Raw genomic sequence first — 14,728 nt, 5'->3', positions numbered from 1 at the left:
GCCATTAGGTCACAGAGGCAGGGATGGAGGCGAGGTTCACCGTTGCCTCAAGGCCTCAGCTGGCCAGTGGGTGACCTTGGTGAGGGCGCTGGCGCTCTGCAGGATACTGCCCCCACGTGTTCCCTAGGGCCCCAGCCTACCCACTGGCCTGAGGCCCGGTGCACTGGAAGGAACGCTGGAGGGCGGGGGAGGCGGGGAGAAGGCCAGAATCAGTCTCTTACACGCCTGAGATCCATTCCTCCGCCAACCTTTAGCTGAAGGGGCCCACTAAGGGTTGCTCATTGACATTGGGTCGCTTGGGGGAGGGGCCCGCTACGGAGCCCACCAATGGCTGAGCAGGACCACTAATGGTTGCCCCCCCAACCGTTGCTTGGTAACGGGGTTGGGGGGCGGGGGGAAATGGCCCACAGCAACAACAATGTGCTCCTGACTGCGCCTGGTCCTCATTCCATGACGGTTTGAAAGCTGAGTTTTATTGTTTTTGATCAACATATCTTGGCTAACGGTAGAATCCGATTTCCAGTGGAAGACAGCTCTTTATTTTTTTGGCCATGCCTGGGGCATGTGGGAGATCCCAGTTCCCTGACCAGGGATCAAACCCCTGCCCCCTGCCGTGAATGTTCAGAGTCTTAATCACTGGACCGCCAGGGAAGTCCCAACAGCCCTTTAATTTCCACAGTTAACACATCTATTAATTTATATTAAAGTGGAGACAACAGAAACTAAAGTGGAGTGAAATTCTATAAGGCTAGCAAGAACACTTTAGAATTCCCTTTCATTATTATGGAAGTATGGAATTATCATAGATGGTGTTATCATAGATGTCAAGAAACCTGCAAAAATTGTTGTTGTAAGGAGTTTTCAAACTTTAATGTACATCAGAATTACTTTGAGTCATACAAAACCCATGTATTTGTAACTTTATGGAGTATTTAAGAGGTTACCAAGGGTGTTTCTGCTCTCTTTTAAATTAATTTGTTTTTGGCTCTGCTGGGTCTTTATTGCAATGCGGCCTTTTCTCTAGCTGTGGCAAGCTGGGGCAACTCTCTGGTTTCGGTGTGTGGGCTTCTCATCGTGGTGGCTTCTCTGGCGGTGGAGCAGTGGCTCTAGAGCGTGCAGGCTTCTGCAGTTGCAGCACACAGGCTCAATACAGTTGTGGCTCCCAGAGTCCAGAGCACAGGCTTGATGGTTGTGGCACAGGGGCTTAGGTGCTCTGCAGCATGTTGGATCTTCCCGGATTAGGGATTGAACCCGTGTCCTGTATTGGCAGGCATATTCTTTACCCCTGAGCCACCACAGAAGCCCCCGCTCTGAATCTTAATACCTGCTTTCTCTCACCCTGTGAAGGTGTGTGACTACCTTCTATGGATTATTTTTCTTAAAAACCAGATGTTTTAGAGTAGGGATTCTTAATTCAGGGTCAGTGTTCATACTCCAAAAGATCTGTAAACTCAGAGAGGAAAAAGTTTTTTTTTGCTATTGTCTAAAATTTAGTATTTCAGTTATGAATGTAGATCCCCTTTCCCACAAAAAGCAAAGCTAAACAAATAAACAAAAAACCCACAACAGTGTTAGCTGTATGCAAGTGTTCACATCTCAGCTTTATAGTTGGGAGATACATATAGATGTAATGCAGACTCTTCGTTACTTCAGAATTGTGGTAGTTATTGGATCAGCAGCTAAATATTTACATCACTTGAGGAGCTCATAAAATACCACGAAGGTGTGAAAGTGAAAGTTGCTCAGTCCCATATGACTCTTTACGACTCCATGACTGTAGCCTGCCAGGCTCCTCTGTCCATGGAATTCTCCAGGCCAGAATACTGGAGTTGGTAGCTGGTTCCTTCTCCCAGGGATCTTCTCAACCCAGGGATTGAACCCAGGTCTCCCATATTGCAGGCAGATTCTGTGCTGTCTGAACCACCAGGGAAGACCAAGAACACTGGAGTGGGCAGCCTATCCTTTCTCCAGCTGATCTCCCCAACCCAGAAATCGAGCCAGGGTCTCCTGCATTGCAGGAAGATTCTTTACCAGCTGAGCTACCAGGGAAGCCCTCATATAATACCATAGAACATGATATTTTAAATGTTTTGATAATGATTTCAATACAGTTGGTTTCCTTTGTAATACTCTTCTACTTGTTTATAGAAAAATTCTAGGAAAACGTCCAGTGGCTTAAATAGAGCTTAAAGAGCTGACTGTGTTGGCACTTTTGAAACCAAGTGGACTGAAAATTATGTGAAAAATCTATTCTTCTACAATCAAATTATATTTTTAGGTACTGCCAGGAATTGCTGCTCTGATTTGTCTGATGAATAGGGATAACTTCCAGATATTATTCCAGTCCCTAACATTATACTTAGTCTTGCGAGTTTTAATGGTAGGTTCAACATAGAGTATAAGTTCCAAAGGCTAGAATTCTTGTCTGTGTGTGTTTTGTTGCTGTTGTTCATTGAAGCAGCCCAACACCCAGTACATCATTGAACACATTGAAGGCATGAACACAGTGGAACTTCTTAAAAAACAAACAAAAAAAACCAAAACAAAAACAGCCGTATTTGATGCACATTGACATTTTTAGGAATAGAATGTTTTTCATAGTTTAATCATTTAAAAGGGTTGGAAGAATAGATAAAGCATAAGCTCCTAAACTTAACATTTCTTTAAATCCAGATGTACAATGGAAAATAAACCAGCCCCGCCAGTAGATCGCTACTGTGCTGTGTGCTTAGTCGCTCAGTTGTGTCTGACTCTGCAACCCCATGGACTGTAGCCCGCCAGGCTCCTCTGCCCATGGAATTCTCCAGGCAAGAATACTGGAATGGGTTGCCATGTCTCCTCCAGGGGATCTCCCCAGCCCAGGGATCTGTAGATTTTCTTTGCTTAGCAGGTGACAGATGATTTAAATAGATTGATATCCTAATTGTTTTTTTTATTGTTTACATTAGATGCTAAGGTGTTTTTGTTGTGTTGAAGTTTGATCTGAAGTGTTGATGAATACATTGCCTTACCCACTTGCCTAAATTTTGAGGAATACCACAGTACAAGTGTGATGACTCTCCCAGATGTGAATATTCTTATGTATGAAGAGAAGTCACAACTAACTCAGAACTTTTTTTTCTTTTTTACTTTTACAGGTGAGAGAGTGCTATGCTTTCAAGGGCCTCTTCTTTATGAAAAAAAGGTATAAAATCTGTTTTCTTTTTAGAAGTTAATTGAAACTGCTGGCTGGATAATACCAGATTTCAGTGGTTCATAGCTTTAGTGAGTTACTTTTTTCATAGATTTTCATAGATTTGTATTTCATATGAATCCATGGGTTACATAAAGCATTGCTATCTTGCCATTCATTACTGACCTGGGAAAGGAGCAGTAGTTGGAAAGAGCATTTGAAGGGGAAGATAGAAGATTGGCTATTTATGAGAGTAAAATAGCATTGTGTAGTTAATGACTTGTGAGAAAATACTGCCAAGTCAATTTTATTTGCAATTATAATATGCTGAGTAGCACCGAATAAGCATTGAGTAGTTATGTTAAAAGTAACGTTTAATATGAGTAAATTTATTTTTTTCCTGTACTTCTTGGATTTCCTGGCAAAGTGAATCCCAGAGAGTTCCATTTCCCTTTTGTCTATATCAATGTTGTGTTCAGGTAATAAAAAATGATTTTACATTTAGCCAAAGATAAATGGGATGATGCATTATGAAATTAAAAATGGTTTTAGTATTTTGTTTCTGGTAACTTTTTTAGCACAAATATTTAAGACATATCAATTTTTTTAACAGTTATAGTTTAAAAAAATGAGCAGTATATTAAACAGTATAATATTTAAAGGCAATTTCTATGTATGTTCTCGGTGAATAGTTTGTCTGTGAAAATAGTCTTACGATTGTAAAGTATCAGTGTGACTAAATAACCATTTCCACTACTTTTTACTTGTTTTGAATACATAGTAGATGCATGTTCTTAGAGTTCTAAAATGACTGAAATTGGACTCATGGAGATTGTCAAGAACTTTGTGTGTGTATGTATCTTGATGGTATAATACCAGTGCAGTTTATAAGTATGTTTTAAGTCCTATTGATCATTTATATCCTTCAATGTTATTTTTGTTGTATCAGCTTATGGTAAATCTGATACAGAATTTGACTGGCAGATTTTTCTTCTGGCAACAGATACACATTTGTGAACAATTTTAAATGGCAGTTGGACTAGCTTAAACTATTGTGGTTCTCTTGGTTTGCCTTTGATAGAAATCCAAAACCAGATAGTCATTGCTTTTTCATAATTAATGACTTTCTCTAATAATTAAATCTAATTTGTTGGACTGAAGTCCCTATGGAAAACAGTGTGACAATTCCTTAAAAAATTAAGATAGAATTACCATATATATAATCTAACAATCTCACCTCTGTATATGCATGCAAAAAAAAAATGGAAAATAGGATCTCAAAGACATACTTATGCATCTATGTTCACTGCAACATTATTAGAATATCCAAGGATTGGAAGCAACAGAAGAGTCCATAAACAGATGAACAGATAAAGAAAATGTGGTCTGTGTATATCAGCCAGTCAGTTCAGTTGCTCAGTCAGGTCTGACTCTTTTGCAACCCTGTGGACTGCAGCGCGCAAGGCTTCCCTGTCCATCACCAACTCCCAGAGCTTTCTCGAACTCATGTCCATCGAATTGGTGATGCCATCCAACCATCGCATCCTCTGTCGTCCCCTCCTCCTCCTGACTTCAATCTTTCCCAGCATCAGGGTCTTTTCCAGTGGGTCAGTTCTTATCAGGTGGCCAAAGTCTTGGAGCTTCAGCTTCAGCATCAGTCCTTCCAATGAATATTCAGAACTGCTTTCCTTCAGGATGAACTTGTTGGATCTCCTTGCAGTCCAAGGACTCTCAAGAGTCTTCTCCAACACCAGTCCAGAAGCATCAATTTTTTGGTGCTCAGCTTTCTTTATAGTCCAACTCTCACATCCATACATGACTACTGGAAAAACCATAGCTTTGACTATACAGATCTTTGTTGGCAAAGTCAACAAAGGTCTCTGCCTTTTAATATGCTGTCTAGGTTGGTCATAGCTTTTCTTCCAAGGAGCAAGTGTCTCTTAATTTCATGGCTGCAGTCACCATCTGCAGTGATTTTGGAGCCCAAGAAAATAAAGTCTGTCACTGTTTCCATTGTTTCCCCGTATATTTGCCATGAAGTGATGGAACTGGATGTCATAATCTTAGTTTTTTTAATGTTGAGTTTTAAGCCAGCTTTTCACTCTCCTCTTTCACTTTCATGAAGAGGCTCTTTAGTTCCTCTTTGCTTTCTGCCATAAAGGTGGTGTCATCTGCATATCTGAGGTTTTTTATATTTTTCCCGGCATTCTTGACACCAGCTTGTGCTTTATCCAGCCTGGCATTTTGTGTGATGGACTCTGTATCTAAACTTCCCTGGTGGCTCAGACGGTAAAGAGTCTGCCTGCAGTTCAGGAGACCCGGGTTTGATCCTTGGGTTGGGAAGATCCCCTGAAGAAGGAAAATGCAAACCACTTCAGTATTCTTGCCTAGAAAATCCCATGGACGGAGGAGCCCGGCAGTCTACAGCCCATGGGGTCGAAAAAAGTCGGACATGACTGAACAACTTCACTTTCACTCAGCATATAAGTTAAATAAGCAGGGTGACAATATACATCCTTGATGTACTCCTTTCCCAATTTTGAATCAGCCTGTGTTGAGCAAGACCATATGAACCATTTTTCCATCAGCATTTTCTTACTTCATGTCTCTGTCACAGTTTGGTGACTCTGGCAACATTTCAGACTTTTTCATTATGATCATATTGTTACAATGATTTGTGATCAGAGGTTTTTGCTGTTGCTATTTCTGAGGGCTCAGATGATGATTAGCAGTTTTTAGAATAAAGTACTTTTTAATTAAGGTATGTATATTGCTTTTCAAAAGACATATGCTATTGCACACTTAATAGATTATAGTATATTGGGAATGTAACTTTTATTTTTAATGCTTTTTAAAATTGAAGTATTGTTAATTTACAACTTTGTGTTAGGTTCGGGTGTACAGCAAAGTTATTCAGTTTTATATATATATGCATGCTCTGATTCTTTTATATTATAGTTTATTATAAGATACTGGGGCTTCCTTGGTGGCTCGGCTGGTAAAGAATCTGCCCGCAATGCAGGACACCTGGGTTTGATCACTGGGTTGGGAAGATCACCTGGAGAAGCCAATGGACTTCTTTGTAAGGGCTTCCCTGGTGGCTCAGATGGTAGAGAATCCACCTGCAGTGTGGGAGACCTGGTTTTGATCCCTTGGTTGGGAAGAAAGATCTCTTGGAGGAGGGCATGGCAACCCACTCCAGTATTCTTGTCTGGAGAATCACGGACAGAGGAGCCTGGCAGGCTATAATCCATGGAGTTGCAAAGAGTCAGACATGACTGAGTGACTGAGCACAGCATAAGATATTGAGTATAGTTCCCTGTGCTATACAGTGGGAATTTATTTATTTTATATATATTGTAAGTATCTGCTAATCCCCTCTTCATGGATCATTGTCTTGTCATGGCGAAGTGGCTTGCGTTACTCAGTGAAGCTATGAGTCATACCGTGCAGGGCCACCCAAGATGGATGGGTCATAGTGGAGAGTTCTGAAAACTGGAGAATGGATTGGCAAACCACTCCAGTATTCTTGCCACAAGGACCCCATGAACAGTATAAAAAGGCAAAAGATATGACACCGGAAGCTGAGCCCCCCAGGTTGGTAGGTGTCCAATATGCTACTGGGGAAGAGCAGAGGGCAATTACTAACAGCCCCAGAAAGAATGAAGCTGCAGGGCCAAAGCAGAAATGACACTCAGTTGTGGATGTGTCTGGTAGTGAAAGTAAAATCTGATGCTTTAAAGAACAATACTGCAATCAAGATAAATTGGATGTGGTCAAGCAGGAAATGGCAAGGGTGAACAATCGACATCTTAGGCATCAGCGAACTAAAATGGACAGGAATGGTGAATTTCATTCAGATGACCATCATATCTAATACTGTGGCCAAGAATCCCATAGACCAAGTGGAGTAGCCCTCACAATCAACAAAAGAACCTGAAATACAGTACTTGGGTGCAATCTCAAAAATGACAGAATGATCTTGGTTCATTTCCAAGACAAACCATTCAACACCACAGTAATCCAAGTCTATGCCCCAACCACTGAAGCCAAAGAAGCTGAAGCTGACCAGTTCTATGAAGACCTAGAAGATCTTCTAGAACTAACACCAAAAAAAAAAAAAAAAAAAAGTTCTTTTCATCATAGAGGATTGGAATGCAAAAGTAGGTTGTCAAGAGATACCTGGAGTAACAGGCAAGTTTGGCCTTGGAGTAGGAAATGAAGCAGGGCAAAGACTAAGAGAGTTTAGCCAAGAGAACACACTGGTTATAGCAAACACCCACTTCCAACAACACAAGAGATGACTCTACACATGGACATCACCAGATGGTCAATACTGAAATCAGACTGATTATATTCTTTGCAGCCAAAGATGGAGAAGCTCTATACCTTCAGCAAAAACAAGACCTGGAGCTGACTGTGGCTCAGAGCATCAGCTCCTTATAGCAAAATTCAGGCTTAAGCTAAAAAAAGTGGGGAAAACCACTAGACCATTCAGGTATGACCTAAATTAAATCCCTTATGATTATACAGTAGAGGTGACAAATAGATCCAAGGGATTAGATCTGGTAGACAGAGTATCTGAAGAGCTATGGACAGAGATTCATGACATTGTATAAGAGGCAGTGAACAAGCCATCTCAAAGAAAAAGAAATGCAAGAAGGCAAAGTGCTTGTCTGAGGATGCTTTACAAATAGCTGAGGAAAGAAGAAAAGCAAAAAGCAAAGGAGAAAGGGAAAGAAACTCAACTGAAAGCAGAGTTCCATAGAATAGCAAGGAGAGATAAAAAGGCCTTCTTCAATGAACAATGATAGAGGAAAACAATAGAATGGAAAAAAACTAGAGACCTCTTCAAGATAACTGGAGATATCAAAGGAACATTTCATGCAAGAATGGGCATAATAAAGGACAGAAACAATATGGACCTAACAGAAGCAGAAGAGATTAAGAAGAGGTAGCAGGAACACACAGAAGAACTGTACAAAAAAGGTCTTGATGATCCAGATAACCAGATGGTGTGGTCAGTCACCTAGAGCTAGACATCTTGGAGTGTGAAGTCAAGTGGGCCTTAGGTAACATTTCTACCAATAAAGCTAGTGGAAGTGATGGAATTCCAGTTGAACTATTTCAAATCCTAAAAGATGATGATGTTAAAGTGCTGCACTCAATATGCCAGCAAATTTGGAAAACTCAACAGTGGCCACAGGACTGGAAAAGGTCAGTTTTCATCCCAATCCCAAAGAAGGGCGGTGCTAAAAAATGTTCAAACTACTGGAAATTGCCTTCACTTCCCATGTTAGTAAGGTTATGCTCAAAATCCTTCAAGTTAGGCTTCAGCAGTATTTGCATCAAGAACCTCCAGATGTAATGTACAAGCTGGATTTAGAAAAGGGAGAGGGACCAGAGATCAAATTGCCAACATTCCTTGGATCGTAGAAAAAGCAAAGGAATTCCAGAAAAATACCTACTTCTGTTTCATTGACTATGTGAAGCCTTTGACTGTGTGGATCACAACTGTGGAAAATTCTTAAAGAGATGGGAATATCAAATACCTTACCTGCCTCCTGAGAAACCTATATTTGGGTCAAGAAGCAACAGTTAGAACCAGACATGGAACAAGTGAGTTGTTCAAAATTGGGAAAGGAATATGACACAGCTGTGTATTGTCATCCTGTTTATTTAACTTATATGCAGAGTACATCATGTGAAATGCCAGGCTGGATGAAGCACAAATTGGAATCAAGATTGTCAGGAGAAATATCAACAGCCTCAGATATGCAGTTGATACCACTCTAATAGTAGAAAGCAAAGAGGAACTGAAAAGCCTCTTGATGCGGGTGAAAGAGAGTGAAAAAGCTGGCTTAAAACTCAACATTCATAAAACTAACTTCATGGCATTTGGTTCCATCACTTTCTGTTAAATAGGAGGAGAATAAGTGGAAGCAATGATAGATTTTCTCTTCTTGTGTTCCAAAATCACTGCAGATGGTGACTGCAGTCATGAAATTAGAAGATGCTTGCTTCCGGGAAGGAAGGCTATGACAAACCTAGACAGCGTTTTAAAAAGCAGTGACGTCACTTTTCCAATAAAGGTCCATATAGTCAAAGCTATGGTTTTTCCAGTAGTCAGATGTGAGAGTTGGACCATAAAGAAGGCTGAATGCTGAAGAACTGATGCTTTTGAATTGTGGTGCTGTAGAAGACTCTTGAGAGTCCCTGTGACTGCAAGGAGATCAAACCACTCAATCCTAAGGGAAATCAATCCTGAATACTCATTGGAAGGACTGATGCTGAAGCTCCAATACGTGGCCACCTGGTGAGAAGAGCTGACTCATTGGAAAAGACCCTGACTCTGGGAAAGATTGAGGGTAGGAGGAGAAGAGGGTGACAGGGGATGTGATGGTTGGATGGCATCACTGATTCACTGAACTTGGGTGAACTCTGGTAGACGGTGAAGGACAGGGAGGCCTGCTGTGCTGCAGTCAATGGGGTCACAAAGAGCTGGACATGACTTAGCAACCGAACAACAACAACAATCTGCTAATCCCAAACTCCAAATGTACCCCTTTTCACCCCTTTCCCCTTTGGTAACCGTAAGTTTGTTTTCTATGTTTTTGAGTCTATCTCTGTTTTGTAAATAAGTTCGTTTGTATCATATTTTAGTTTCCACACATAAGTGATATCATATGACATTTGTCTTTCTCTGACTTACTTCACTTATTATGATAAAATCCAGGCCCACCCATATTGCTGCAAATGGTATTACTTTTTTCATTTTTATAGTTGAGTAATATACCATTGTATTATATGTACCACAACTTCATTATTCATCTGTTGATGGACATTTAGGTTGCTCCCTAATGACAATTGTAAATAGTGCTACAGTGAACATTGGGGTGCATATATATTTTCAAATGATAGTTTTCTCTGGATATATGCCCAGGAGTGGAATTGCTGGATCGGATGGTAGCTCTATATTTAGTTTTTAGGTGAACTTCCACACTGTTCTCCATAGTGACTGTACGAGCTTACATTCCCACCAACAGTGTAGGAAGGTTGCCTCTTCTCTACACCTTCTCCAACATGGAAATTTAATTTTTATATGCACCAGGAAACCAAAAAAATAGTGCTACTTTCTTTATTGCAATATTCATTTTATAGCAGTATTGATCAGGAATTGATCCCACAGTATATCTGAGGTCTGCCTTAGAAAGGAGGTTCCAGGTGGAGAAGCAAGAAATAGTGAGGGGACTCAAGGGCCAGCCATGGGTGACAGCTGAGTGCTGCTCCTCAGAGGTCGAGCCTCCTCACCCACATTCTCTTGTCCACAGCACATCCTCTTGGGTTCAGCACCAAGATTTCTCCTTCCTCACAAATCCAAAAACCTCCAAAACGTGTGGTGTAGACGAAGTCGCCAATCAGCTAGTTCCTGCTATGTGTCCATCAGGATGGGATGGTCCAGAGCTCACTCTGAGATGCTGGAGTGAGCAGCAGCCCCTCTGCTCTTCCCTCTGCTCTGTGTTGTGGTCCATCAATGGGCTTAACTGTCAGCTCCTCATTCATCTCCCCAGGTTGGGGTTGAGCCCACGCCATCTCATCTGGGGACTTTTCCTTCCATGATGGTCATAAGGTGGCTTTCCCTCTTGTGTCACTGATTGTGGCTAGCAGTTTTCCAAAAGAACAGGAGCTCCGATGGAAGCTTATCCTTTGACTGACAGGCAAGAAGCAGTTTGACCTATGTTCACACCCTTGACATCCCTGGAGACCCTTGGAGCCCGTCCTTGGGGCTCACCATCCTCTCCTCCCAGTCTCCCTTCTTGGGCTGTCTGGCTTTCCAGAGGCACAAGGCATGAGGCACGGATGCTCTGACCTAGTTCCCATGGTGAGTGCTGATCCCCCCAACTGTGATGCTTTTACTGAGATCCAGCAGTTCAAGCCTTCAGATTGACAGGTAGAGGTTAAGTGGCCAGAGAGAATATTCTTCCTGGTCCCCTACCTCTAGGGCAGACCAGTGCCACCAGCTGCTGGACACAAGATCTTCCTGAAACCCCTGGTTTCCCCTCCCTCTGTGGGCACGTGTGGGACAAACACGGACCTAGGGGCCAATGGAGCCTTCTGTAGACCACTTGCTGCTTCCTGGCTGTGGGACCCAGGGTGGATACCATTACTTTCTCTGGGCCGTGATTTCTTGGTCCACGAGCTGCAGTGATGATCCTCCCTGTTGGTGTCAGAGTGGCCAGATTGTGCCAGGATGTCCCCAAGTCCCCTGCGGGGGCTCCCCAAAGCCTTTCCTGGTCCTGGACCCAGAGTGGAGGTCGCCACTGCCGTGGGCCCATTGTCCTTGTCCATCCTTTTCCCAGGAGCCTCTACACTAACCGGTTGCTGACCCCTTTCTGCTTTCCCCCGCCCTCGGCTGGGAGGAACCTGGTCTGTCGTATTCCTGGGTCCCCAGCCTTGGTGAGCCCAGCACAGAGCAGGCTTCTGATCAGAGTTTGTGTAAGGAGTGCTCACTCCACCTGCTGGACAGACCTTTATCCCCTTCTCTGTCTGATGCAACTCTTTGCTCCCTGAGAAGTCCTCCTTACCTGGTGATTCCTGCTTGGAGCTGAACTGAGCCCCAGGGCCTCACTCCCAGACGCTCTCTGGGAGATGCAGAGCAGGTAGTCACCCCCATTCCCTGGACGGCTGCTTGCTGGGCTCACCTGGGCACACAAGGGAAGGTTCCTCTTCTGCACAGAAAGAAAAGGTGCCAGTCACACCCATGGGCTGGGCCTCTGAGGGTGGGGGCAAATCAGACAAAAGTTTTGATGTCCAGGAACTAAACACCCAAGCAAGGATATGCACAGACCTGAATTTGGTGAGGGCAGAAGGCAGATGGAGTTCAGCTTCCAAGAGAAAGAGGGCAGGAGGAGGGCAGAAGGCAGGAGAGACAGATGGCGCAGGTCTGTACAGACACACCACGGGCCTGCCCAGTCTCGCACTTCTATACATGTGCCCAACTTAGGTACGCACAAGCCTGTGTGTGCTGACAGCCTGCTCCAGAGAGTGGAGTTTCTGGAAGTCCGTGGGTGCTACTGCATGGGCATCAGAAATGATGGACTGTATCTGTTGGAGTCTCAGGTAACCAGAACCATTGTTGGTGGAATTGGAAAGCCATACCAATCTATTTGAAACATTGTTTGGAAATTTCTAATAACGTGACATACACACTCATTCTATGAGCTACTAATTTTGCTTCTTTTGTATTTAGCCAGAAGAAATGAAACCTTATGTACACCAAAGATTCATGAAGGCTTCTGGTGGCTTTATTCATAATAGCTCCAAACTGGAAGCAACCTGTCCATTAACATGCAAATGGATATATAAACTGTGATACAGTCACAGTGCCCAGCGATAGAGTTACAAAGAAACAATGCCTGTGGTCAGGTATGGATGTGAGAGCTGGGCCATAAAGAGGGCTGAGCACTGAAGAATTGATGCTTTTAAGCTGTGGTGCTGGAGAACATGCTTGAGAGTCCTTTGGACAGCAAGGAGATTAAACCAGTCCATCCTATAGGAAATCAACCCTGAATCTTCATTGGAAGGACTGATGCTGAAGCTGAAGCTCCAAAACTTTGGCCACCTGATGTGAAGAGCCGACTCTTTGGAAATTTCCTATTGCTGGGAAAGACTGAAGACAGGAGAAGAGGGCAACAGAGGATGAGATGATTGGATGGCATCACTGCTTCAGTGGACATGAATTTGAGCCAACTCCAGGAGATGGAGAAAGACAGGGAAGCCCGGTGTGCTATAGTCCGTGGGGTCACAGAATTGGATGTGACTTAGTGACTGAACAACATGGGTGAATCCTCAAAACCTGTGGAACAAATGAGAACTGGCAGCAAACAGCACATATATTGATTCCATATATACATATATAGAGTCTGTAACTCTAGAGTGGTCTGGATAAGAGCTGCTTTTGGGGGCGGGGTGCACTGTGGCGGGTATTCTGATCTCAACCCTGCTAGTGGTGAAAACACACCCAACTGTGTTTGATATTTGTGCTTTTGGCTGTACATAAAATACTCCTCAATAAAATTATTGTTGTTAAAAATTACTTCTGATTTGAAAGCAAAATTCCTTGCTTAGGTAGCCACACTGTAGAGTCGCAGAGGTTTGTGGACTTGGCAGGTCTAAGCCGCTTCCCAGGCCTGGAACCCCTTGGCTCCTCTGAGAAAGCCTTGCTATATCACCCGCTGATACTGCACACCCCTTCCTGACCTCCTCCAGGGGGCCTGAGACCTTGCCTTAGGGCGACTGTGGCCTGTGACAGGCAGACGTGTTCTGACAAACGTCTCTTCCCTGATCACCCCAGGGTGGGGCGTGTACTGTGATAATTCAGGGACTCAGCACTGGCTCTGAGTTGTCACTCATTTCTGGTGACTTAAAGATGCCACTGTGATTCCACAGTCAAAGTGGGCGGCTTGTGGTGGTCGTGAGATGAAAAGAGTTTCATCCTAAAGGTGGGAGTCTGCAGCGCTGGTGGGTCTGTGGTCACTTCCCCAGCTTCCAATGTGTGGCTGGAGGGGTTACACTTGGCAGCCGGCTGAGCCCCCATGTCGGTTCCCCTGCCTTGGAATGGATGCTACTTCAGTAGAAATGGAACTAAAGTGAAAGTCCTGGCCTTTCCCATCCTTACCATGAGAATAAATCAAAGGTGATTAACTTGCATTCTGGGGGACCTGCAGAGATCTCTGGGGCTATCAATGACTTGAGAGGCTTCCCAATGCATCCCCTTATTGTTTCACAGCAGAGGCTGGAGGGTAGCTTTGGTTCTCTCTGTCTATCTGCAAGGACCACCAGAAACTGTTTGCTGGTGCCTGGAGGTGCCCAGGACTTGTCCCGTCTTCCTGCTCTCTGCCATTGCACAGCTGGCAGAGGGCCCACAAAATGCCACGCTCGATCCCACTATTGATATCCTCATGCAGATGGCACCTGCCTCCCTGAGACACAAAAGAGGGAGAACCCCGCCCCCCACCCCCGCCACCATAAATATTCAGGGACCCATCTACTTAAGAATGCTGTGGGGAGATCATGGAGTGTTTCAGGGCAGCCCAACAAAGTGAGAGAAATGTTGCTATACCTGAAAAAGGAGGCATGATGTTTGTGGAGACTTCTTGGATTTTGAAGGCAACCCATCAGCTATTCCCAAAGCCTTTACCAAAGAACGCGTAAGGCCATCAGGTATGAGATGGGCCCACAGACGTCATCTCCTAATAGACTCAGTGGCACTTAGTGTGGCCAACAGCAATGCTGCCAGCAAGCAGACCACTGTGCAGAGTGCCAGGGCTCTGGGCAAAGCTCTCCCCTCTTCTGCATGTGACTATTCTCCTTTCTCTGGCTCCTGGCTACTACTGGCTTCTGGTGGGGACTGAACGGCTGACAGAGACATCAGCTGACTACAGTCCTGACCTCTGATCATTATGACCGGGTGTGATCTGCCCCGCCCTCCCACGAGATTGGGTCTGCGCAGCTGCAATCTGTCTTCTCGTGGAGACGGTATGTCGAGAAAACCCA

General features: G+C 43.8%; 1 long non-coding RNA gene across 1 annotated transcript; it reads left to right on the top strand.

Annotated features, from left to right (window-relative positions):
- The first annotated feature begins 2,076 nt into the window (after nt 1–2,076).
- Nucleotides 2,077–13,268, top strand: LOC132343356 (uncharacterized). The gene is made up of 2 exons (XR_009492148.1): nt 2,077–3,184; nt 12,423–13,268. It is a non-coding gene; the product is annotated as an uncharacterized lncRNA (long non-coding RNA).
- The last annotated feature ends 1,460 nt before the right edge of the window (nt 13,269–14,728 follow it).

The sequence above is a fragment of the Bos taurus genome, chromosome 21 (assembly GCF_002263795.3).
Source record: "Bos taurus isolate L1 Dominette 01449 registration number 42190680 breed Hereford chromosome 21, ARS-UCD2.0, whole genome shotgun sequence".
In the NCBI taxonomy this organism is placed as follows: domain Eukaryota; kingdom Metazoa; phylum Chordata; class Mammalia; order Artiodactyla; family Bovidae; genus Bos; species Bos taurus.
This window is presented reverse-complemented; position numbering and strand designations above follow the sequence as displayed.